The sequence below is a fragment of the Dermacentor albipictus genome, chromosome 5 (genome assembly GCF_038994185.2).
Source record: "Dermacentor albipictus isolate Rhodes 1998 colony chromosome 5, USDA_Dalb.pri_finalv2, whole genome shotgun sequence".
NCBI classification, from domain to species: domain Eukaryota; kingdom Metazoa; phylum Arthropoda; class Arachnida; order Ixodida; family Ixodidae; genus Dermacentor; species Dermacentor albipictus.
Genome location: NC_091825.1, coordinates 159275068 through 159299706, shown reverse-complemented (window position 1 = coordinate 159299706; position 24639 = coordinate 159275068). Strand labels below are relative to the sequence as shown.

General features: G+C 47.4%; 1 protein-coding gene across 2 annotated transcripts in view; it reads left to right on the top strand.

Annotated features, from left to right (window-relative positions):
• The first annotated feature begins 481 nt into the window (after nt 1-481).
• LOC135916635 (plexin-B-like) overlaps nt 482-24639 on the top strand; it is a 479058-nt gene continuing 454900 nt past the window's right edge. For both annotated transcript variants that reach the window (XM_065450048.1, XM_065450049.1), the window contains exon 1: nt 482-1169. The gene's annotated coding sequence lies outside the window, so the exon portion shown is untranslated. The remainder of the gene's footprint in view (nt 1170-24639) is intronic.

Sequence of the window (24639 nt, the reverse complement as noted above, 5' to 3'; positions counted from 1 at the left end):
GAGCATTTTCTGCACGGGCTAGCGGTTTCCAAACCCCGTCGGCAACATCGACGCCCCCCTGCGGCCTCGTATGAGGCTCGCCTTGCGTTGCGCTGCCCTTATATCGAACGGGCTGCTCCCACTGCGGGCCATGAGGGGAGTAAGAGAAGGAGAAGAGCGCGCAACGATCACAATGCGCGGGTGATAGTAAAGTGCGCGAGTGTGAAGGAAAAGAGAAGAGGGGAGGAGCATTTCGAAGCGGCGGGAATACGAGACGGAACGAAGTGAAATAAGAAGAAATGGAGAACAGTGTGCCGTGCTGGTCGGATCGGTCGGAGCCCTCGCTTCGAGCCGCCCGGTGCTCGAGCGGAGGAAGAGTAGCGCACGGGAGCTGAATCAGGCTGAGAGGGAAGGAAAGAAAGAGAGAGGGGGGAAGCACGCGGGCGAGGCATCTGGGCCCGCTCAGACAGCGTGCTGCCAGTGTACGGTGCGCGGCCGAGACTTAACAGCGGTCGCGTCCGTGGTTTGGAAACTCGGGTGCGCGCGACTTTTTTCCTCACCTGAGGGACTCGCGGCCTCTGTCACGCCCTGTCGCGTTTCGGGCCAACGTCGGCGCGCTCGGCACAGTGCTCGTAGGAGCTTCGGTGGACGCGTTTGCTGCAGTGCCTTCCTGTATTGCAGGAAAGACGGTTTGACGTGCCGGGAAATTAGCTGGATACATTGAGGGCTGGCAAGCTGGGGAACTGTCCTTACCGTAGTTCACACGCAACTTCTCCTTCTGTTTGCAGCAAGAGAAAAGCTTGGTCACGTGCATCGGTGCGTGTAAGCCCTCAAGCATCCAAGTAGATCGGTGGCTCTCCAGAACTGTGTGAACAGCGAGTGCCTCCTCGCGCTCTTGTGGCAAATGACAGAGTCTGTTGTCGTTCGATCACCAGCCGGCTAATGTGACAAGGTGCCAGTTGACACCATTTCGCGGGGATCTTGTGGACATTTGGACTTCAGTGAGGCTGTCTAGCGGGACTTCAAGGCTGAGTGCATTGTTTAGAGGTCATTGAAAACATTATTCCTGGACCTTAGCAAAGAGAACCTGGCGCGGATACGTGTTGAAAAGACGGTATTCTCATTTGGGATACTTAAATCAAGTCCAAGGATAACTGCTCGACTTTCGTCAGCACGCTCTTCGTAGGAGGGTAAGTTTCCCAATCTTTTGCTTCTACTGTGTGCCATGTACCTAAGCGTCATGCAAGAAAGGACTAAAAAAGAGGTGAACATTACATGAATAGCCAAATAGCTAGTTATATCACCTAAATAGCTGAAATGTTTCACTTGACATGTGATCAGTATTCATTCATTTAACACTTTAGCATTGAAGAAAAGTAGGTGGCATACTTTACATGTTGCCAACATTTCCAATCACCCACACAGTCAATCAATCAGTAGATAAATAGACATTTCTAAAGATTAACCGTGAAAATCTTTGCTCAATCAAATCCATATGGCGTGCATACGGCATCACGTGTTTTCAGCAACGTAATATTTCAGCCACGCTTCGTGGACACCATTGTGCTGAGCGAGAAGAATAAAGGAGCGAACATTGTTTAACTGCGCGAACAAACGAACCACAAAGACAGCAAGGGACATGGACGGGCGCAGAATTGCAACTAATGTTTATTCCAGAACGACCACATATAAGTACACCCCCGACATACACCACTGCGCGTGCGCGAAAAAAGGCAAGATAAATGAAAAATAAAACCTTGTCTAAGCAAAACGCGACCTACCTACGCTCGTCAATAAACCTCATCTCACTGTTGTGTAAATAAACTGAGGTGTCACTGACACATTCTTGTCCCTTCTTTCTAATATGGTACGCCTCTAGTAGCTCTCTGGCTCGCTTATCTCGGCAGCGGCACAAAATCTTTACTTCATTCATGATCGGCTTGTACGTGCACGCCAAGCAGTGGACAGGCACGTGCAAGCCGAACGTTCGCACATAAGTTTCAGTGGTTATTCATCGTACATATTTTCGATACGATTCATTCGGAGACAGGAGAGCTAACCTTTCTCTGTACGAAGGCACCAGCAAAAAATACAGCAGAGAGGGCGGGGGCAGGAGCAGCAGAATGTCTCTGAATAGACCTTTAAGAACCTGCAACCAATTTGTATCACTCGGAGCGCACCGCCCGGAAAGCAATTACGTACGCCGCGGGACACACGCCGCCAGCTCGCGGAGAGATCTCGCAGAGAATGACGGCAGAAAAGGCGCAGACCCCGAAATAGTGCGAACAAGCAAGGTTGGCACTGCCACCCAAACGGCGTCTGTCTCCCCCGAGTGTTCGTCGGGTCCATTTCTGTCGCGAGTTCGGGGGCCAAAGCGATTCAGCGATCGTCATTAAGGCTGCAGAGTGAACTGACGTACCCCCTGTGCGGCCCCGCAATAGCGCTGCCCTTTGTGAAAAGTATCGAAGAGTGAATGAAGTCAACAAAGGGCCATGTCGACCAACGAAGAAGCCTGCCTAATCGCCATCTTTCTTCGCAAACTTACAAACACAATTTACAAAGGCCACTTTCCGTTACAGTTATCTTTTCTTTCGGTTTTATTCGCCTAACTGCTGACGATTCTCTCGACGAACGGAATAAAGTAAAGGCTAAGTTTGAGACGACAAAGCAGCCTCGTAGATGACCTCAAGTCGGAAGAATTCTTCTTTAGTTATTCTTGTAAACAAAAGGCAATATTTTTTGTAACCCTTTCTGTACTGGTCTTAGTACTTACGTTTTACAATAATTGTTCTCGTTATGGCTACGTAGTTAAACAATTTTAAAAAAAAACCCGCAAACATTACTCCTAGACCACTCGATTGTATATGTCGGGGGCAGCTTATTAACGCAGTCCCATATCTTTGGCAAATGGCAGCAATGGAACTGCCATTAGCAAGCATGGTAAAAATTCAGCATGCACAAAGAATAAAGGACAGACGTAATTTACAAACAAGCGCCTTAACTACCTGTGTCCTTCGTTCTTTGTGCACGCTGCAGTTCTACCATGAATAACTACCAACTCGTCCAGTCCATCAATAATTGTATAGCCAAATATAATACGATGAAAATCAGGGAGAACATAAGGACTTTGTTATCCTGGCTTCTATTACTGTTAGTGCCGCAACATTGTTGCGAGCATTCGAAAATTGGCAGTGCAAAGCTGCATAAATTTTACGCTGCGGGAGGGGAAGGGGTTTCAAGAACACGTGCTCGATCGCTCGCATGATGGCTTTATGCTTTCACAACTGCAGTTCCCTGTATGGTTTTAGGGCCCCTATAACGTAAAACTATTGCAATTTGTTTTTATTTCGATCTCCTGACTTCAAATTTGCGTAACCGCCGACGAAAGCATCGGGCGGTCACCCACAGGGTTGTTTTAACAGACCAATCAAACACTCTGTTTGTTCATTGGAGATCACGTTTGTTTACTTGAAAGACATATAACATTGCCTACACTGAGCGGCTTGTCTTATCTAATTGGCTTACAAGAGGCGAGGGGCACGCTCACGTTGAGAGGGATTCAATGGGGCCGAGCCACTGCACTGAAAATCGATAACGGGATGAAGAGGGTGGTGCCGGTGTGTGGTATTGGTTCACTTTGCCTTACTTAAATTACGGTGGCTCGTCGACAATCGCGGCGGCATGCAGTGAAAGCTTCAAAATGAAGCCGAACCGGATGCTCGGCAAAGAAGAGTTGGCAGAACGAGGTTGTAAACGTCCCGAAAGTGCTCGAACACGTTACACTGCCACGCAAAAAGTTTCATTAAACGCAAATAAACGCATGCTCTCCGGCCAATGCGAGTAGCCAGTGCCTGAGCGGTCGGCGGTAGCCATCTTTTATTCCTTTCGGAACAGGACAGCCCGCGGCTATTCAGAAAAAAATTAAATTTTGTTTAGCATATTAATGCATCTTTAATGCGTACACGTAACTTTGACTCCGTGAGTTCTTGCAGTTTAGTGACGTCGCGTGACAGGCAGGTGAAGTGGTTGCAGCCGAGAACTTTTGAACAAAAGCCGAAAGCTAATGGCGAAAAGGCGTCGAATCAGAAATAACTATTATTCTTTTGTTCGGTCAAATCATGCATAATCAGTGTGTACACGTCATATCAGATGGGGAGCTATCACGGTTTTCGTGATGTCGCGTGACAGACAAGTGAAGTGGGGGTGGTGCAAAAATGTTTTTCAGCAATCGTGGAGGACTGATTGCAGAATTGGAACAGAACAGTTTGGAATAGTTTTACGTTATAGCACCCTAGGTTTTGTTTTCTTTAATTTCTGCTTCTTCTATTTTATACGTAGCTCCCTCCGCGGCTGTGCGTAAAGTTAAATGGTCCTTGAACTACAACTACTAGCGATTGCGTGTAATGCAAATAGAACATAAAGTAGTATTTTTGTTGTTTATTTTCCTGGAATAGGTAAAGACCACTTGTGACATGTCAAAGAAGCACACATGGACCATACTTCATGAATCATAAGTGCCTAGCAATTATATGCACACATAATTTTTAGTAGTCATACAAAACTTTAGCGCGCATTACAGATAGTCATTTCCGAAGGCCGTCTACCAGAGCACCAGCACAACCGCAGTGAGGCTTGAACACAAAGTTGGCTATGGTGTTCGGCTGCTAAGCACGCGGTCGCGGGATCGAATTCCAGCAGTGGTAGCCGCATTTCGATGGGGGCGAAATGCGAAATTTAGGTGCACGTTAAAGAACCCCATGTGGTCTAAATTTCCGGAGTCCCCCACTACGGCGTGCCTCATAATCAGAAAGTGGTTTTGGCACGTAAAATCTCGTAATTCAAGACAAAGTTCTCAATCCCGTTATGGGCATTTTCTATACACGGACTAGCCAGCGACTATAAGGACTGTCTGGACTGAGGCGCTCCGCGCACAATTTTACCTCCACTCCCAATGACTTTTCTCCTTTCTTTTTTTCTGCTCGTTCAACGTATACGTTTTCCGCAAAAATCTATCAGATATTCGATGACTAACTTGCATTCATAAGCAAACAATTACGGCAGAACTCATGTCACTATGACGGTCGACGGTAATACGAATAGCAGTCAAGCAATGTAGCGAGAGACCGTATTACTGAAGCGAAAATAAACTTTATTGAAAACTGGCCCGGCAGTTCTCCTTCAGGGCGAGACGGGGTAAAAAAAAAATGGCTGTGGCTTAGGTAAGGTTAAGCCCAGGATGCGAAGCATACTAGCCTTTATTTTAGTTGTTGAACCACTGTTTAGCCTGGTGAACTGCTGTTGCTTGGCTATATTTGGTTCGGCCAGACGAAGAAACAGCTCATGCATTACTGCTTCGCCTTCAAGAGTGGAACGCGACAGCGTTCCCGTCGACCCGCGAAGGGGTGTAAGACAATGGGCTACAGGGCAGCGACTACGCGCCCCGCATTGGACGCGGTGAGCGTCGAGCAAAGCAGCGTTCGGCGCGGCAACGAAATGTGCGCCTGAGCAAGAGACGCACGCCTTAGAAACAGCTCGTTTCTAAGGCAACACCGCATTCACTAGAGGCGCTTTTGTACCGCTTTGAAGCATCGTACTCGTGGCTCAGTGGTAGCGTCTCCGTCCCACACTCCGGAGACCCTGGTTCGATTCCCACCCAGCCCGTCTTGCAAGAGTTGAGCCAAAGCCACTTCTCCTCTGTCGTGACGTCACGGTGTCACGTGATTTCAAGGCGACACCGCCGCGCCTGAGGAGCTGGGTTGAGCTCTCGTAATATGCTTCGCATAAAAGTGTTTAGCCCATGTCTCGTCCCACCCTCCATCGATGATGATGGCGTTGGTGGTGCCGTAGGTGACGGCTCGAAGTCCTTGGATCCAGGCGGCACCTTCGGCTTGCTGGAAGGCCGAAAGCTGGTTGGCCAGCTCGTCGCTGGTGAATGCCTCCTCCTAGCGGCAGCGACGCCGACGGAGGCGATCCACGGCGGCGACGATTAAGCTCGAAGTTTCCCCCTGTCTAACATCCTCCTTAACGTGAGCGTTCCCAAAGCATATCTCACAGCGTGGCTCTGTTCCCGCACGCTTTACACGCGTCACTCTGGTTTAGGTTCGAGTAACAGTGGCGTAGGATCGCCGGGCTGGGGTGGGTGTACGTTTGCAGTAATCTCCGAAGTTACGGCCCCTGTTTTGCTTAACTTGTCGTATGGTGGCGCGTATTTGCGCCTGTTTAGTGTGTGGTGCTGGATGATGGCCCTGAATGTGATCAGCCGATCGCCCCACGACCATTCCGGTCGTTGTTGCAGTTGTTCTTCTGATGTTACATCCTCCCTCGCCGTCGCCACCGTCCCGCTATCGGGGGCGGAGGCGGCCACCGAATCGGCCGCGGTTCGGCGAGTGAGACTTCGAGCTGCGGCACGGGCTGCCTCGTTGCTAGCGAGCGAAACGACGGTGTGGGCCGGGGTCCAAAGCAGGAAGACAGTCGCGTTTTTCGTTTGGAATTCGAGGACGATGACGTCAAAGCCGTTGTTTTTCGAGGCTCACCGCCGTCACCGCAGCCATAGCGAGCTTGAAGTATGTGGGCCGTTTCCTGCAATACGCGGCCGCGCGCGAAGCTGCGGGCGGTCGCCTGCGAGTCCCTGATCACGACTGCGGCGTCCGGCGGCACTACCAGTGCAAGGGCTATCGTGGCCTCTTCGGCCACTTTCGTGCGTCACGTGCACACCGTGGCACTCGCGATGCATTTGCCCGTGCCGTTCACCACTGCGATCGCGTGAGCGCGCCTTCCCTCTCCGCATCGCACGGCGTCTGCGTACACCGCCTCGTCGCTGTTGCGAAAATTCATTTGAAGGTCGCTCGCTCGTCTGTTGCGGCGCCCGACGTGGTGCGTCGGATGCATGTTCTTGGGGAGCGGCGAGCGGACCCGTGTCGGAACCGGCGTCTTTTCCCCGCACTGAGTGTGGTGCGTTATGCAGAGTGACTCGAAGATGCGCTGGCCCGTCTTGGACTTGGACAGTCGCTCGTACTGCGCCACGTCGTGTGCCTTGATAAGTTCGCCCAGGGTGTTGTGTAGACCTAGCTCGAGGGACCTTCCCGTGCTCGAGTTGACAAGGACGCCGACCGCCCTCTTACGGCTTACGTATCATGCATTCGACCTTGTTTCTTTCGGACACCAGCCACTTTAAGTAAGGGGCCACGTACGTTATGCGATTTATCGCGTACGCCTGCACGAGTCGGATCCCGTACTGTACCCGCATGCCACTGCGTCTGTTCGTTATGCGGTGGAGTCGGATCATGTCGTCTACCGAAAGCTTCAATCTTCGCACATCCTCGCCGTTGTAACCATTGACCTGCAGGTGCAGTCCCAATAGCATGGTTAGGTCTACGCGCGGTATGGTCTACGCGCGGTACGGTTTGTCTGCCGTTACGATTAGAATCCCCGATCGTCTCTTTCCCTCGGGAAGGAGGGTTTTGCGACGCCTACTAGTGAGTCTGTAGAGTAAGTGCTAGGACTTGGTCGTTGAGCACTCGAGGCCCTTGACTCGCAGGTACTCCTGGAACGCGTCCTGGACCACCTGACGTGTTCATTCCACGTGGCCGTCGCCTCCTCCTCCAGGAACCCAGAGGGCGAATGTCGTCCACGTAGTTGCTGTGATGCAACCCCTCTATTTCTGCTAGTTTCTCGGGGAGCCCGAGAAAGGCAAGATTAAACAGCATGGGCGACACGACGGAACCCTGCGACATGCCTGTTGGGCCCGTCACGAATCCCGGCGATCCGCGTTGCCGACGATGATGCTCGCGCCTGTGAGGATATTGCGTACGTAGTGGTAAGTTCTTCGGCCTGGTCACAGCGATCAGGCGCGGTCGAGAATCGCCGCATGCTGGACGTTGTCGAAAGCCTTTTTGAGATTCAGGCCGAGAGTCGCCTTGGTGGAACTGGAAGTATCGTCTGCGATCTGGTGTTTGAGCTGCAGCATCACGTCCTGTGTGCAGAGGTTACGACGGAATCCCAGCATCGTGTGCGGGAAGGCGTCGCCGCCTTCGAGATAATCAGTCACGCGAGTCAAGACCGCATGTTACACCATGACTTCACCCACGCAGGACGTGAGCGAGATCGGTCTTACGTTATCCATCGTCACCTGCGTACCTTGTTTGGGAATCATGACCACGCGGGCCCTTTTCAAATCGCTGGGGAGAGAGCCCTCGTGCCAGCACCCGTTAACGTAGGCCCTCAGTCACGCGGTCAACTCGTCGTCCAGGTTTCGAAGCATCTTGTTGGTCGCCCGATCCGTGCCGTGCGCTGACCTCGTGTTGAAACAGCACAAGACCGCCCTGATTTCCGCTTCACTAAACTCCGCGTCTTGCTTCTCCGTTTTGGCTCCGTCGTACGCAGAGTGCTGGAATCTTTCGCCCGCTCTGAAGTAACGCTCGCGCATGGCCCCGAGAGAGTCGTCTGGCGTGCCCCCAAAGACGCGTACGACTCTGCGAATCTTGTGCCCCTGGGTCGTCCTGGTCTCCTCTGGATCCAGTGGGTGCCGGAAGAGGCACCAAGTGTTCGCGCCACTCCTGAAGTCGACTTATTCCTGAAGCCGCGTTTATTTAACCCGTGTAGTGGTAATTATTAGACGTTCGTTCATTCGCCTATATGCCACATACTCCAATATCGTCCCTATTTGCTATGGCACTCGCTTGCAATGGTCAACCATGACGGTGAAGTCACGACGACGACTATATGACGCCGACGCCGTGACCATAAAATGGCTAAGAAGGAATGGTATCGACGGAACGACAAAGGTGTATAACAACGACGGCACGACGACAATGAGATGTCGATTCTTTGATATGACGATGGTATAATGACGACAACGTGACGACGGTGACGACATATTGAGAATGAGATGATGACTGCTTACGAAAACGATTGCGGGACGACGCCGGTATGGCAATAACCGGGTGAAGAATCGGGAATGACGACGGTAGCACGACCAATGTCACATGACGACGACGGTGTGCCAACGGATGGATGATAGCGTATGTGTGACGATGACGCAATGATGACGATGGCATGACGACAGCGGCATAATCACGATTCACTGACGACGGCATGATCATCATAGAATAACGAACAAGGAATGACGTCGATAGATGGACGAACGTGGTATGGCTACGACGTGATGACTACAATGAGATGATGGCACTGAAGTGGTGACGATGGTGAAGAGACAGCATGACGTAGACGGTATGACGACAACGGTATTACGACGATGGCGTTACGAGAGTCAGATGTCGAAATTACAGTGACGACGATAGAATGATGATGATGGCATCCCGACCACAGCATGAGGACGAATGCACGAAGACGAATGTGTGACAATGGCGATAATGGACAATAACGCTCACTGCCTTATTGTGGTGATGAGAATGATAAAACGTCGGCGTGACGACGACGGCATGACATCGATTGCGTGACAATGATGGCGTGATCACGATGGCATGACGCAAGTCGGATGTTACAAAGCTGGACTCACAACAATCTCATGGTCACGACGGCACCACGACTCCGAACATCCCCAACAACCCAAGCTGTCAGACACCTTGCACCACTGGGTTGGAGTGCAATGCGTCACGACGACACCATGGCGAGAGTCAAATCCCGAAGCCGGAATGACGATGACTGAACGACCAGCGTGACAACGAATGCATGACGACTGTATGACAATGATGGCTTAATGATGACGGCATCACGAGCTTCGGATGACAAAACTGGAATGACAGCGATGTAATGATCACGACGGCATCATTACCATGAGCCGATACCTACTGGTCCAAGCTATTGGACAACGTACGCGACTAGGTTATGACTGAACGCGGGACGACGACGACATGACGAGAGTCAGATCACGAAGCTGGAATGACGACAATGGAACCACCCCAGCGACATCACAAACAGGAGCACATTTCTAGTGGCCCAAGCTGGTAGACAACTTGGACCACTGAGTCGGCGTAAGAGGATCGATGGGCGGACGGACGGACACACGGACGGACGGCAGGCCGGCCGGCCCGCCGGCCAGATGGATAGATGGATGGATCTATTAAAAGCTTCAACGCTATGTGCGGCGATCTACAGCAGTTGCGTTCGGTCCACTGTGGCGCTGCATACCACAAGCAAGGAAATTTAGTCGCTTTGATTTGTAATCTTTATGAGAGCAGCATTCCGGGCAAGTTGGTAATCCATTACTCAAATGATATTGCGCTTCGTGCGCTTGGTGTGTCGTCCTCTCTTACGTCCGTGTCATTTTTTTGTTGAGCAATATCACTTGAGCTATAATCTTTAATGTACCGTACCAATATTCAAATTTCAAAGGCCACTGTAAATGCTACATAGAAACAGTTGCAGCAAACGGCAAGTGAATATGTAAGAGTTCTCATGTTTTTTTCATGCACTCGTTTTTGCATATGTTTAAACAATGTAGCTCGTTACTACAATGAAGTATCGGTTTGGGAATCAACGCCGATGTATTATGCCCGATATCGCCTTATCGAATTTGTGTTTTTTTTTCGATACAGTTACCAGGCCCAGCGACACAAGGATTCTTGCTCCTTCCCGAGTTGTGGAAACTGCTGTAAAACAACGGGCACTTAAGAATATTGAGCGCATCTGTAATGTACGCGTTCGCGGTTTTGAGCACGTTCTTTGCCATTATCTCGGCATGGTGGTTTTCTAAATATACGCATTGGAAGTTAAGTGCAGACCTAGGCGAAGCGAGAGAAATTACCATGAAGTGAAAGACTAAGAACCATGCAGGATAACTAAGTTTATTACAAACCTAGCTGGTTCTCGTTCGGCGTCTCAAGTTCATATCCGTGAAGAAATTACCATATAAACGCACAATCTGTGCTATTACTGTAAACACTGTAGAAGGCAAACACAAAGATACGACTTGCGTGTGCAGCGGCGTCGTGCCACCATCCCGCAAGGTTGGTTCTTGTTTTACAATCTTACCTGATTCATGATTATCAGCCTATTTTATGTCCACTGCAGGACGAGGGCCTCTCCCCGCGATCTCAAATTACCCCTATATTGCGTCAACCCTTTCCAACGTGCGCCTGCGAATTTCCTAATTTCATCACCCCAACTAGTTTTCTGCCTTACTAGTTTTCTGCCTTCCTCGACTGCGCTTCCATTCTTTTGGCACCCATTCTGTCTCTAATGGTCCACCGGTTATCTATCCTGCGTATTACATGGCCTGCCCAACTCCATCTTTCTCTTAGTCTCAATTAGAATATCGTCTTTCCCCGTTTGCTCTCTGATCCACACCGCACTCTTCCTGTCTCTTAATGTTACGCCTAACATTATCGGTTCCATCGCTCTTTGCGCGTTCCCTAACTTGTTGTCGAGCTTCTTTGTCAACTTCCAAGTTTCTGCCTCATTTGTTAGCACCGGTAGAATGCATTGATTCTACACCTTTCTTTTTAATGATAGTGGAAAGCTTCCATTTAGGATCTGGCGATATCTGTCGTATGCACACCAAGCCATTTTTATTCTTCGGTTAACTTAATTCTCATGATGAGGATTTCCTGTGAGTAATTTACCTAGGTAAAGTACGCCTTCACAGACTCTGGAGGCTGACTAGCAATCCTGAACTCTTGTTCCCTTGCCAGGTTATACAGCATTGTCTTAGTCGTCTGCATATTAATCTCCAACCCCACTCTTACGCCTTCCCTGTTGAGGTCCTCAATCATTTGTTGCAATTCGTCCCCAGTGTTGCTGAATAGGACAGTGCCATGTGTAACTCTAGGTGTAACTGACATATTCACCGTTGATCCTCGTTCCTAAGCCTTCCCAGTTTAACAGCTTCAATACTTTTTCCAACCATGCTGTGAATAGCATTGGTGAGATTGCGTCTTCTTACCTGACCCCTTTCTTTCTGGGTACATTTTTACTTCTCTTGTGGAAAATCAAGGTAGCTGTGTAATCTTTGTAGATATTTTCCAAGATATACACGTATGCCTCTTGTACTCCTTGAGTACCCAACACCTCTATAACTGCTGGTATTTCTTCTGAATCAAATGCCTTTTCATAACCTATGAAATCCGTATAGAGAAGTTTATTGTACTCTGCAGATTTTTCGATTACCTGATTGATGACATGGATGTGATCCATTGCAGAGTATCCCGTCCTGAAGCCAGCCTATTCTCCTGGTTGACTGAAGTCAACTGTTGCCCTTATGCTTGCTTGCTAAAGTACAAAACTTAACCGTGGGATTAAATATCAGTATTTATGTCACGGCATGCATGGTATTGTGGACGTAAGCGCGTGGAAATAATAGAAGGCACCCTACCGTTACGCGGAAGGCCGACCTGATCAGTTCAGTGAAGCAGCGGTTGCTAAAGCCCAGCGCACCGGGACGACAAATGTACCCCGGATCAGGCGTCCGTGCTCTACGGGTTATCCCGACACACGAATGGCAGGCAATCCTCCCGATTTCCTTCGCGCGCCGGACAGACACCTGGCTTGGTTCCGGCTCATTAATAAAGGCGGCGCCGTTTCGTCTCAGCCTCGCACATTAGCGTAACTCCCCATTTGTTTCAATTAGCGCCCGCCCGTCGTTTCGGGCCATGCAGGCCGCTCCGTCTTCATTTACCCCGACGGCAGCCCTGTGAGTATCCTTAGCGGCGTATATAAACTACCACGATTTCCGGCAAGTTCAGCCGCACTCTCTCATCATGACCTCTGGCACAAATAGAGAGACCTTGCGGCTTGTTAGTGTTAATCTGTTACAAGCTACGATATCGTAAAACCAACAAGATTCCCTTTCAGCACCTTTGGAGGGAAGCAGATTGATGGGACGCGAGTGTTCGCTGCACGATATCATCTTCTCTTTCCAAGATCCAAACTCTGAAAGCAACTGTAAGCAAATCTGTTCAAAACACCGTGTTGTACCAGCCATTCTTTCCTTTTTTTTTTCTTGTTTGAAGCCGTGTTCTATTGCCTAATGCGAATCCTGGGACATTCTCTCCGAATACTTCCTTGGTAAGCTACGGCTCTCTGTACCGCTTTTTGAAGAGTGTGAAGTTTTATCTCTGCAGTGCAGAATCCCTTTGTTTTATTATCACATGAGAGAGGAGAGGTGAATTTAGTTGTGTGTATGCAAGAATACATAGGATTTACGATATTTGGTCACTCTCTGTAGAAAGGATGATGAAGCGCAGCTCACGCCCTCTGCGGGCGTTTAGATCCTATTGCAGTTTAGCCATGCAATTACCTTTGCGTCCACAAGTTCAATGAAGCGTCAAGAATCATATCACAGTGCATGAAATAAAAGGACTGTCAAGATACATTTTGTTATTATTACGTAGTAGGGTTGGTAAAAAAACGAACACAGCCGAAACTGTGAGTTAGGAATCTCACTCTTTCTCTGGGGAACTTGTGCCAAGAAAGGGAAGCAACACTCAAATTACAACGATAGCAGCGAGCCCAGTCGCCGGTTGCCGAATCATGAATGACGGGTAAAGTCCGTGAGCTATATATATACTTATACACTTGCCCCTGTAAGTGTCATACCTGACTAATCGCTTGCGCTTCCAACATTCGTTAGTATACAACACTATTTGCTTCTTGCCCGAAATCTGGTTAGACAAGGCTTCTTTTCTGTGAAAATCGGTGACAACGTTTAACAAAGCTTGTGATGCAGTAGTCGGGTTGGATAACTTGGCAACAGTAATAATCCGGCAGAAAAGGGCCACCGAACATTATATGCAATATAATACAATATTTACACATGCTTACTGAAGCGCTTACGGTACAATTCTAGTTAGTTTCTGAGGCATGCTTTTAAAACCAACTGCACCGAAATTTGGGCTGCGCAATAAGCCTCATTATAGATAGTGTAGATAAAGAGGAGCCTCACTGACAATTTTTACGTTTGAAATATGGGCGGAAGTGTCAGAAAAACCTCGCCAAAATCGTCATTTTTTATGCCGATACTGAAAAAAAAGAACGTTCCACTCTGTGACGATGGGAAGGCAGCGAAAGCACTTTGCTTTTCGTTTGAGAGCTTTGATTGTGGTCAGCTTTTGCTGCCATTCCATCTTCACAGAGTGGAATGGTGGTCATGTTTTTATTTTTTCATTTTGCTTTCTCTTACAAAACGCAGTAGTATTCCCAGGAAGGGTGAAATAGAACAGAACCATCATGGACGTTGCGTCATATTGTGATGATGCCAAGTGCTCACGACAGTAATGTCTTATTCGTCTTAATCTTTCGCATACGTTTGCATTTTCACTGCCTAATATGAAGGAAAAGCATTGTACAGGACGCAACAGACACAGACAGTACATAGCGGGGTAGCATTGCAGTCCCAATGAGTCATCCCACGGCCGCTTACAATATCGAGACCATTTCATAAGACAGCAGTTTACACGTGTACATTTATGTTTGTGGTCAAATGTTTGTAGCCAGAAAACCCACAAGTGCGTTGCGGATCGCTTAAAACGTGCAAAATGCCCACGCTAGGTTAACATGGTAGCCATGCATGCTAAGAGAAAAAAAAAATAGTTCAGGAGCGCGTTACAGGTTCCCAAGCCCACAGGGGTATGTGCCATTGAGCTTGGACCCTTTCTGCACGATCACCAGGATCGGCCCACATCATGATTTTTTTTCTGTTGACGGACACCGAAAAAACTACGAAAGGTTAGTCATATACAGTTTTCGCTGTAAAAATTACATGGATCCCTCGCACTTTGGGAATCGATGTAAGCAAAGCTTTCTGCTCTGTTTGTGTCAGTTGACCATAATTGGCGGCCATGTTTACGGCGAATTGTTTAGTTCTTCCGCGTTTAGTGCTATACGATAGTGGTGAGCTGATGCTTAACATAACCTTGCGTGCACCGCTGATGTTTGTCCACGTAGTACACATAGCCTACAGCAACACGTGTTTGCTTGAGGCCTTATTGTGCGTCATCGTTCATAGCCTGTAAGAAACTAAGCACTGTCATTGCCTCACTAGGCGAATCACATTATCGCAAAAGTGTTAAGTTTTAATTAAATTATGGGGCCTCATGTGCCAAACCCACTATCTGATTATAAGGCACATAGTTGTGGGGGAGTCCGCATTAATTTTCACCAACTAGGATTTTATTTACCGTGCACCTAAGTCAAAGTGCATGAGCACTTCGGCATTTCCCTTTCGTTGAAGTGCGGCTGCCGGAATCGGGAGCGAACCCGCGTCCTCTCGCGAGGCCGTAGCCACAAAGCTACCGCGGCGGCCCCGGAAGTGTTTCTTTGATGGGCGGCCGCTTCCGTAGTGTTGTCTAGGCGCTGCGGTGCTTTAATACTATGGTGCTTTGCGTATCACCTAGAGCACGCGGTTTCTCGGCATGACCAACGATATAAGGGAACTCCCACGGCTCCACTCGGGACAACCACCAGGTCGTCTACTTGGGTGCTGTTGAAAGATAGCTAAAAAAAAACTTTGCAAATACCAGTTCTGCGGTATTGACAAGAGTGGTTCAGTGGCATATAATACTCCTTTAAAACAAATTTAGCTATAGTAAAGTTTTGTTGAAGTTGGCTTTAGCGTCAAAAAAGAGAATTCTTGGCATTGTTTACTACAAAAACAATAAGCACATGATTCCAGTTTTCCTAAAACTTGACATTCTGAAACATCTAAACTTTTTGAGAATAACTATGGGAAATTTTTTATTGCATGCATTTTTGTTGCGACACACATGGGTCTCTTTTCTTTGTGAGGCTCCAAAGCTTTTCAGAAGAATGGCTATGTCTACTAAATCGCATATTTGACAAACGCAAAAAGAGTCGACTAACTACACGACATCCTCCCGAACGCGATGTCGTAACTTACGACTCGTAGGGCGATCAATGATATTTAGCGTACACTAGGCTTTTCGTTTCAGTTTTTACGTCCTCTAAGCATCGAGCTGCTCAGAGCAAGATTAAAAGAGGAGCTCGGAATTCTGACCACGCCCGACTTGTCTCCCCGGCTCTCGAGAGGATCCGTGGCTCACCCCGCTCGATCCGCGGTTACGACCGTCCACACGCGTACGCAACCATTTCGACGCACGGTGCGCGAGTTTTAGAGGCGCCGTTTTGCGTCCCGGAAAAAGAGAAAACGCTTCGGTGCGGATGAACTAGGCAAGCGCAAGCATTATCACGACGGAAGCGAAAATTTTGCCTCGGTCATGAGCAGCGTACCTATGGCGACCGCCCTGCCACGACAGCCGCAGGGAAGTCAGAGCGTGGCTAAGAAAACTCTGGGGACAATTTGGATGGCGTTCCCTTCCTTCTCTCTGTTACCAAGACAGAGAGAGGGGGAGGGGGGGAGAGATTGGGCGACTTTCTTTTCAGCAAAACGGGCTTATACAGAGGAAGATTTACGGAAGAAACAAAGGGAATACGGTCCCTTAAGAGGAAAGGTAGACTATTGGCTCTCGATACGAATGCAGGGAAGGAGACACAGTAGAGGGTGAGGAAAAGCCATTAAAAAGAAAGGGATGCAAGAGCCTCGTACTTCCTGCGACGTGCAGTAGCGGGAAAAAGGGAAGGGTGAGGAAGAAGAGGCCGCCTTTGCCGCCTTTGCTGCACCATAGCGAGGACGGAGGGTCGCTTGGAAGAAGCTCCTACTAAGGAATCGAATCACGTTCCGTGCCGTCATGGCAGCCATGCAGCCTGGACGAACATTTACACGAGCGAGCTCCTCCAATATTCGCACTGCCCTAAAGTTTTGGCAAGGGATGAAGGAAACAACTTGTAAATAAAATAATGCACGTTGAAAACGGTGAATAGACGCACGCGAAAGAAATGGATAGCACCTCGCTGAATGTCGAAGCCACCTGACAGGCTGCCGAGGTCAACGACTCGTGGATACAGCGATGCCGCACGACGGAGTGGCTGCTCCGACAAGCTTCATGTTTTTTTATACGCAAAGCCCCGTGAGTCACTATGCTACGTCGTATGAAATACTAGAACAACGAAGCTGAGGCCAAATTCACAAAGCTTCTTTTTCCGTTCGTAACTGTTCTTTGCTGACGTGTCGCCTTCTCTAATATTATGTTTTGCTTCAGGATAAGTGAAATTTGCTGTTATGAACAATTCTAGCGTCCGAATATTTTGTGGATGCCGCCCCCCAATTTTCGGTGTTCTTGTTTTGTTTTATTATTTGTAGAGACAGACGATAACAGCTCAGGTGTAGTCGTGAGTACCTGAGGAGAATTTTAAACAAAACTTTATTTCGAGGAACGAGAGGAGCGTGACCTATGTTCTGTTGCAACGGTCATTTCACTAGAACTGCAAATTATTGCGTGCATTTCGATGCGGCGAAATGCAAAGCATTCACCGATGATTACGGTAATCCTTAATGGGAAATTTGAGCGCTGCTCTATACGTGTTTGCATCTCGCGATAGACTGCCTGGCGCGGACAATCTGTCTAGCGCGGAAAGTTGCAAACGGAGCAATGTGTGGCGCGACTGCCTCGCTAGTCGGTAGATCACGAGAGGCGTGGGTCACGCGTGGGCACGATTCAAAGCAGCCTCCGCAGGCAGCCCTCAGCTGACATACATCCACACAGACGACAGACTTCCACACTGATGACGTGATCTACTCTGGTGCCATCTCGTAGCCATCGTCACCGCGAAGTCTGTCTTGCGCGACACTGCGCTTTTCTTCTCAAGCTTTCACCATACCCTCCTCCTCCGCTTTCCGCCTCATCGTTCCGCTGCAGCCTGCTCCTGCTTTTTCATCTCTCGCTGCTCTGCGCATTCTCTTTCTTCCTTCCGTGCGATCGTTCACTCGCTTACGAGGGACGACGCCGAGGCCAACACTGACGCTCGCCGCAGGAAAAGGGCGCCTAAGAACGGCACTCTAGTACAGCCATGCCCCGTGCATTGAGGGCACGTTAAAGATCCCCTGGTGGTTGAAATTAATCCGGAGTCTCCCACTAGGCCATGCCTCATAATGGAATCGTGGTTTTGGCACGTGAAGCTCTAGAATTCAATTCAACGAACACGCCCATGCATTTGCTAATGATTATTGCAGTGTGTTCGGTGTTCAATATGTATCTTCTTAAACAACTTGGAGGCGCGTTGGAAGTAGATGTTTCTGAATTCAGCGTTTTCTTATTCACCAGTCTCGGCATGCTTCTCGTCGGGACAAAATATTGTGCATCATTAAGCAAATAATATGGTAAGGACAGAATAAACGGATTAGAATGATGATCTCAATGAGCTTCTAGCATGTTCACATTGGCGGAGATTGGACAAGAACCTTATAGAGATTCTTTTTACACGCGAAAACAGGATTAATAAAGAAAATGTGCATAATATATCGTACACATATTTCACAATGTTTACCTCGGCTATTCAACAGATGATTGGATACCGGATACATCCGATCCCTTCGCCTGGTATGATCTCGCGCATGCGACTCAGTCGATACTGCCACTACCATTTTCGAAGTGCGGCTTCTTCAAGAACTCGCAGCGCTTAACGAGCTCCCTGCAACGGAGCGTCGAAGGACATAAAGAGAGTTTCGTCCTTCATACGCTATCAGCTTAACAACTCCAAAATATCTTAGGCAATCTTGCGGTCCACGGGGCTTCACGACAGACTCTAAGAATGCCGCCCCCTACCGCTCTGTAGTGTACGCGCTTTGTTCGTGCTTGTCTCCCTTTCTTTTTATCTCCCCCTTCTACTCTGTTTCTCTTTTTATCCCTCTTAACCCTTCCCCCTGCGCAGGGTAGCCAACCGGAACTACCTCTGGTTAACCTCCCTGCCTTTCTCTACATTATTTTCTCTCTCTTAGGCAATAAGCAAATTTGAGCCTAAGAATATAAAAAAAAAGATTTTCAATGGTGCTGCACGGTTCGGTGCGCTCATTGAAATCCACTTCGAGTTGCGCGCTGCGCTTTAACCAAGATGAGCACAAAAAAGTAAATAAATGCAGATGAGACAAGCGTATACGTGGTATGGTATGAGTGTTGGGTGCTTCCCGCTGCAGAGCTCTGCCAATGTCCTCGTTCCATTTTTTACATTCTTTTTGTCTTGGCATTATTGTCGTTGAGGTATAAAATTAAATATTGATCACAAGTGACCATACGCAGTGCGACACTGCGTCTTAACGAGGTCTTGAATGTATGTGCTGCTCAAAGTAAACAACTTTCTTTTTATATAATGCTACACACATTGCTTTTTTTATACTGCAAGCACAACTTTCATCCATTGTATGAGCCCCTCCGCTGTTCGATCGCCATCTATTGGCTGTTGTGGCACAAACCCAGAGGGACACATCAAGTGGCCGAAATTGTCCACTATAGGCGAGAAAATGATGACGAGTGCGGAACATCGGGGATTTTAAAAAGAAAACGACGCTGCAGCCAGCCTATCAGATGAGCTCATAGCTAAACTCCTTCAGCTCAGTTTACCGCACTTTTTTACAAGGTTCACTACTGTATCCCGCGTGGCATTTTCTATTTTTTTAGTGTGATTAGTTCATTTTGTAAATTTATTTGTTTTTGCTCTACTAATGCCGCGTGAGTCTTGGCCTATATCCCCCATTCCCCCACAGTAGCTTTGTGCCGTATTTTGTAGGGAATCGTCATCGTCATTTTCAGGGCGCAAACCATGCAAATCTATGTTCTTGTGCGAACGGCGCTTGCTCAGGCAACAGGGGAAAAAGAAAGTGACTCCTGAACAAACTATACACATGAAGAAAGTATTACGTGAAATTGAAAATGGCGCTTCTTGCTAATAAAGAAAACAGTAAACGCGAATGTTAAGCGTTAACCCGGAGTGAACAGTTATACTCGTAGAACACCAAGGAAGTCAGTATTACGGTGAGTCGTACCGTGAGTCAGTCTTGATAAGCGAAAAGGATGCATTAGCTGATGACGGCCTTTCAATTTTCAACGCTAGCTCCTTGTGACGTCATAAAAACGGTTACATTGTATTTTCAAGCAGCCACACATTAAGCCTAGCAATTTTTAGAAGAGCTTTATGAGCAAAAACGGCCAAAATATACAAAGCTACTCAGAAAAAATAACGCTTCGGTTCTACAGTTCAGCCAATGGAATCAAAACTGGAAACACTATATACAGTTAATTTTGTCGAAGTCGTCATAATTTTCTTTATCAGCATCACATCCACATAATTTGCTCAAGGTGAATTATCAGAAACATGGGCGTGTGCAGGGTGCAAATACGCACGCTCTAGGTATAACTTGGGCCATGACATATAATCACCATACCAACATATATATATATATATATATATGTGTGTGTGTGTGTGTGTGTGTGTGTGTGTTTGTGTGTGTGTGTGTGTGTGTGTGTGTGTGTGTGTGTGTGTGTGTGTGTGTGTGTGTGTGTGTGTGTGTGTTCGTGCGCGTGCCTGTGGGTGCGCGGGTTTAACGCTTTTGCGACGAAAGGCAAAACTTCTCGGATATTTCAGGACCTTCGCAAGATTAAAGATTCCCAATACAGTAATCGCTAACGTTACCATAATTATTCTCCGTTTGGACTGCTAAATATTTTTTTCGGAAGTCAAACATTTGTGGGTAATGATGGCGGATTAAGAAAAAATGCGCATAAGTATACCATTCCAAGGACATGCAAATGACATTCAGCAGATGGAATGAAATACGAGAGTAGTAGCTCACTGAGAGAGGTTCTGAGAAACATAATATGGTTAGGCGAAAACATCAATTAATGATTGTCTCTCCATTTCGAATATATCTCAACAGATGAGCTCTACCATTACTCCTTGCAGGACTCGCGCAATCATATGCGCGCGCACATTGCTGTACTGCCATGCAGTTTACATGCGAATTCCTTCCGAAGTGTGCCATTAACACGTCTAAAGAAATTTGTCCACACTGGCCTCTGCAAGTCGAGTGTATGCACTTTTAATTCCCAAATATAAAGATTTCTCGTACTTTCTTCTTTGCAGTAGGCCCAGCGATTCATCACAATAGAATGGCGATTGCTTTAGACCGGCTGGAGCAAAGAGGATAATTTCGCTTTCTAGGCGGCATGGTTAGCAGGATAAAATGCTAATATCACCTTAGATCTGTGGTGTCATCAGCACTGTAAGTTAACTACCTCCACCCCAGTGCTTAAACACCGTCTCATAAATAGCATGCAACTGTGCTCAAGTTGGACCACGCCTGAGACGCTCAGACATGAAGTAGCAATTCACAAAGTTGTTCGCTTAAGGAATTGTTTTTCCGATCTACTATGCTTGCGTGTTGTTAATAGTATTGGATTGAGGCTGTCATGATTAGCGAGAAAAGAGGTGCCAGCTTATCCCATGTGTAAACTATGCCTTGAGACTACCGCGCTAACTTTGCTTTAAGTCATCCCTATAGCATTCGCAGCACTGTACGGTTTTCGCGGGTGAGATGGTGCGCAGGAAAGCAGGCTCAACTAGGGAAAACGGATGTGCCTCGCAGTGCTTGAGATCGCGTGACCGTGGTGGTGCTGCGAAGGCACACGTAGCAGTAGCGCAAACAGGCTTAGCCAACACTCGGAACATTTGCGTCAAATGCGAGAGCGCGAAGCGCTCGCGGTCGCGCGCTCGCGTTGGGCTTGCGTTTAGCGCGAGACGCGTGCGGCCCGTGCTCTGCATTCTTCTGGCGAGCAATTTCTGCGCAGTTTGTGCGGCTGCGCTTCGTCGTTAATCTTTCTGCGAGATGCGCGTTTACGCGTGGAAGACAAAGCGTCGCCCGACCCGGCGTGGCGCTGCATGGGCCGTGACAAATGGAAACTGTCCGCGGGCACCGAATCAGACACCGGCTAATGAGCTGGCGCAGCGCGCGTCTGCACGGTCTGTGCGCTGCGGTAACGTGCTGCGGCTACGCCAGATGTAGGTGCAACCACTGCGCGGGGAGGCCTTGCGTATACCGAGGTGGACTGGTGGTTGGAGGTTTGCGGTGTGCTGGTATCAGACCTCGATTTTTGCTGTAAAGATGCCGCTTACAACGTTCAGGCAGGTATAGTAGAGCCTCTAATTGAATTTCTGAGCAATCCAGCATCTCCCACTGTCCCGTCCCCACCTGTACTTTGCGTTAAACGCATGCGTACCCTCAAATTCCGTCAGGCGCCTATCTTTTTTCATTGGCATTATAGATTGTGATTTTGATTGTGAATATAGATGTGATTTTTTCATTCACATTATAGAGGTGATAGCTCGCAGATATAGCGCCGGCTCCTAATTGTCTCGTGAACAGATGCTATAGTCAATCATATACGGTGTCACACTTATTATGCTCCTCGTTTACAAAGCAGAACGGCTAAGAAAGTCACACTGAAATCCCAACTTAACAGTCGGTTAACATACAGCGTTTCACGTAACTTGAGCCAAACCTTAAAAAATATGCACATGCCACACAGCACCAAGGTAATGATATTTGCCGTCGCTTGGAGATACTCAGATTATTTTTTGCATTACGTCTAATCTGACGATTGATATTAATTAACTAATCTTAAATATTATAACTAGATGAGAAGTGTCATTGAGAAAATTGTAGAGCAACATGAAAAACCCCCGATGCAGCTTTCTGTTGATCAATACGTGCTGCATAAAACTGTTTTTCCGAGCGTAAAAGAAGGCCGCGAATACCCGCAAGATTGCCGCGCGATTGGCCGCTCGGGACACTTTGCGCGTATTCGAGGACCTCTTTCACGCTCGGAAAGAACACTCTTACGCAGCACGTATTTAGCAATAGAAAGATGTGTCGGGGTTTTTCATGTCGCTCTACAATTTTCTCATTGACACTTCTCATCTAGTTATAATATTGGAGAAGATGATTAATTAATTAAGACTAATTACCATATTAGGCGTAATGTAAGATAATGCGAGTATCTCTAAGCGACGGCAAATAACATTACCTTGGTTCTGTCCAGCTACGTGAAATGTGCATATTGTTTGGCTCAAGTTACGTGGGACACCCTGCATAGTCCCATACAAAGAAAGTAGGCAACCATAACGTGAGAAATTGCCCTATGCTCTGTTTCTCGCATCAATAAATCCGTTCGTAATTGGCCTTTGTATGTGGCTGTCCTTATCATCGTATGTGTATTCCAGAATGCAAAAACAATGTTTAGTTAAGCCCCTCCAAGTTTCCCAAGAAAACGTTCTATTAGGCATACTATAGGCTATTGCGACTCTAAAGAATACTACAATTAGAATGAGCAAGATTAAACTAATAATGACTGCACTATTATTACACAGAAAATGTATTACCCACCCTATTGCTTCTCAATGTTTCGAGCTAGAGCTAGGGGAAAAACGTTTTTATTTCTTTTCTTTTCTTTTCTTTTCATTTTCGATCATGTCTAGAATATCTGCTCTACAGACGTAGCGTAAAAATGATTTCACTGATAAGAGAATGCGGATGTGAAGCACGCTTTGGTATTGTACCAGTATTTTTCTCAACCTGGCCACACGTCAAATTTTTGCTACTTTTGCTCATGGCGTTTCATCTGCAGTCACGCCTTTATCGCCATCACAGTACATAATCCCGCACCATACAAGTGAGGAAGCTTCCCGTAATCATTGCCAAAATTACGTGCACACCTCAATATGCAAGGAGTAAAGAAACTCTATGAACATAGCACGTGGTATCAGCACCCACCGTAGTACCTTCGATTGGAAAACGCCATCTAGTATGTCCTCATTCATTCTTGCACACGTGCCTCGTAATTTTTTATCTTTGCTTTCTAATCTGCGACTTCTTCCCCGACTGCGACTTTTCCCGCCCCTTTTACTCCCCTGCGGCTAACTCGTTAAGCCTCGGGCGGGGATGGATGATAATGACGCTTCTGCCGGATGGAGAACTGGACTTGTACGTCACGTCACCGCTCAACCATAGGAAAAGAAGGATCGAGTAATAATTTGCACGGACGTTGAGAGGGTTGTTGGTAGCGCTTCAAATTATTTTTCTTCTGAGCTGTATATTCAATTGAAGGCTGTTGATACGGGCCGCAGCTATGGACTAAAGTAGAACGTTATTCTTTCAGGAGTAGTTTCAGGAGCAGTAGGATGGCTGCTTTTTCACCCGGCACTAAGAGAAACAATAAGACAAATGCGTTAGCAAAGCGAGTGGTAATCCTTCGTTCGTCACTTGGTGGATACTGAAATGAGCATGGGCCAAAAGCAATGCGAGTAAGAATGGCCCTCTCTGTTTGATTTTTAGATAATCTGCCAAATTGCACATTGTTGTCGCTGTAATATGATACCCTTCTCATTATTATATTCAAGTGAGTCCAACTGAGCGTATGAGCGTTATATAAAAGTTGCTTAAATTTATTTATTTATTTATTTATATTAAGCACCCCCAAGGTTAAACGACATTACTAGGGAAAGTGGGCAATATATAATAGATAAAAACATTAGGTAGTTGCTACGTATACAATGTTAGCTATGAGAGAAAAACTAAAGCAAATAATGATGCATGCACAGAAGTCCACAAATACCACTTGAAATATAAAATAACGATTATTTGTTTAATACATGACGTTAGCTAGGACATTCGAGTATGTATAGTGGTCTTGAATAGTTGCAACAGATACGGGGAGGTGATTACAATAGTTTGATGTGCGCGGCAGGTGAGAGTTAGAAAATGTAGTAGTTCAATAATGTGAAACAGTCACTTTATAACTG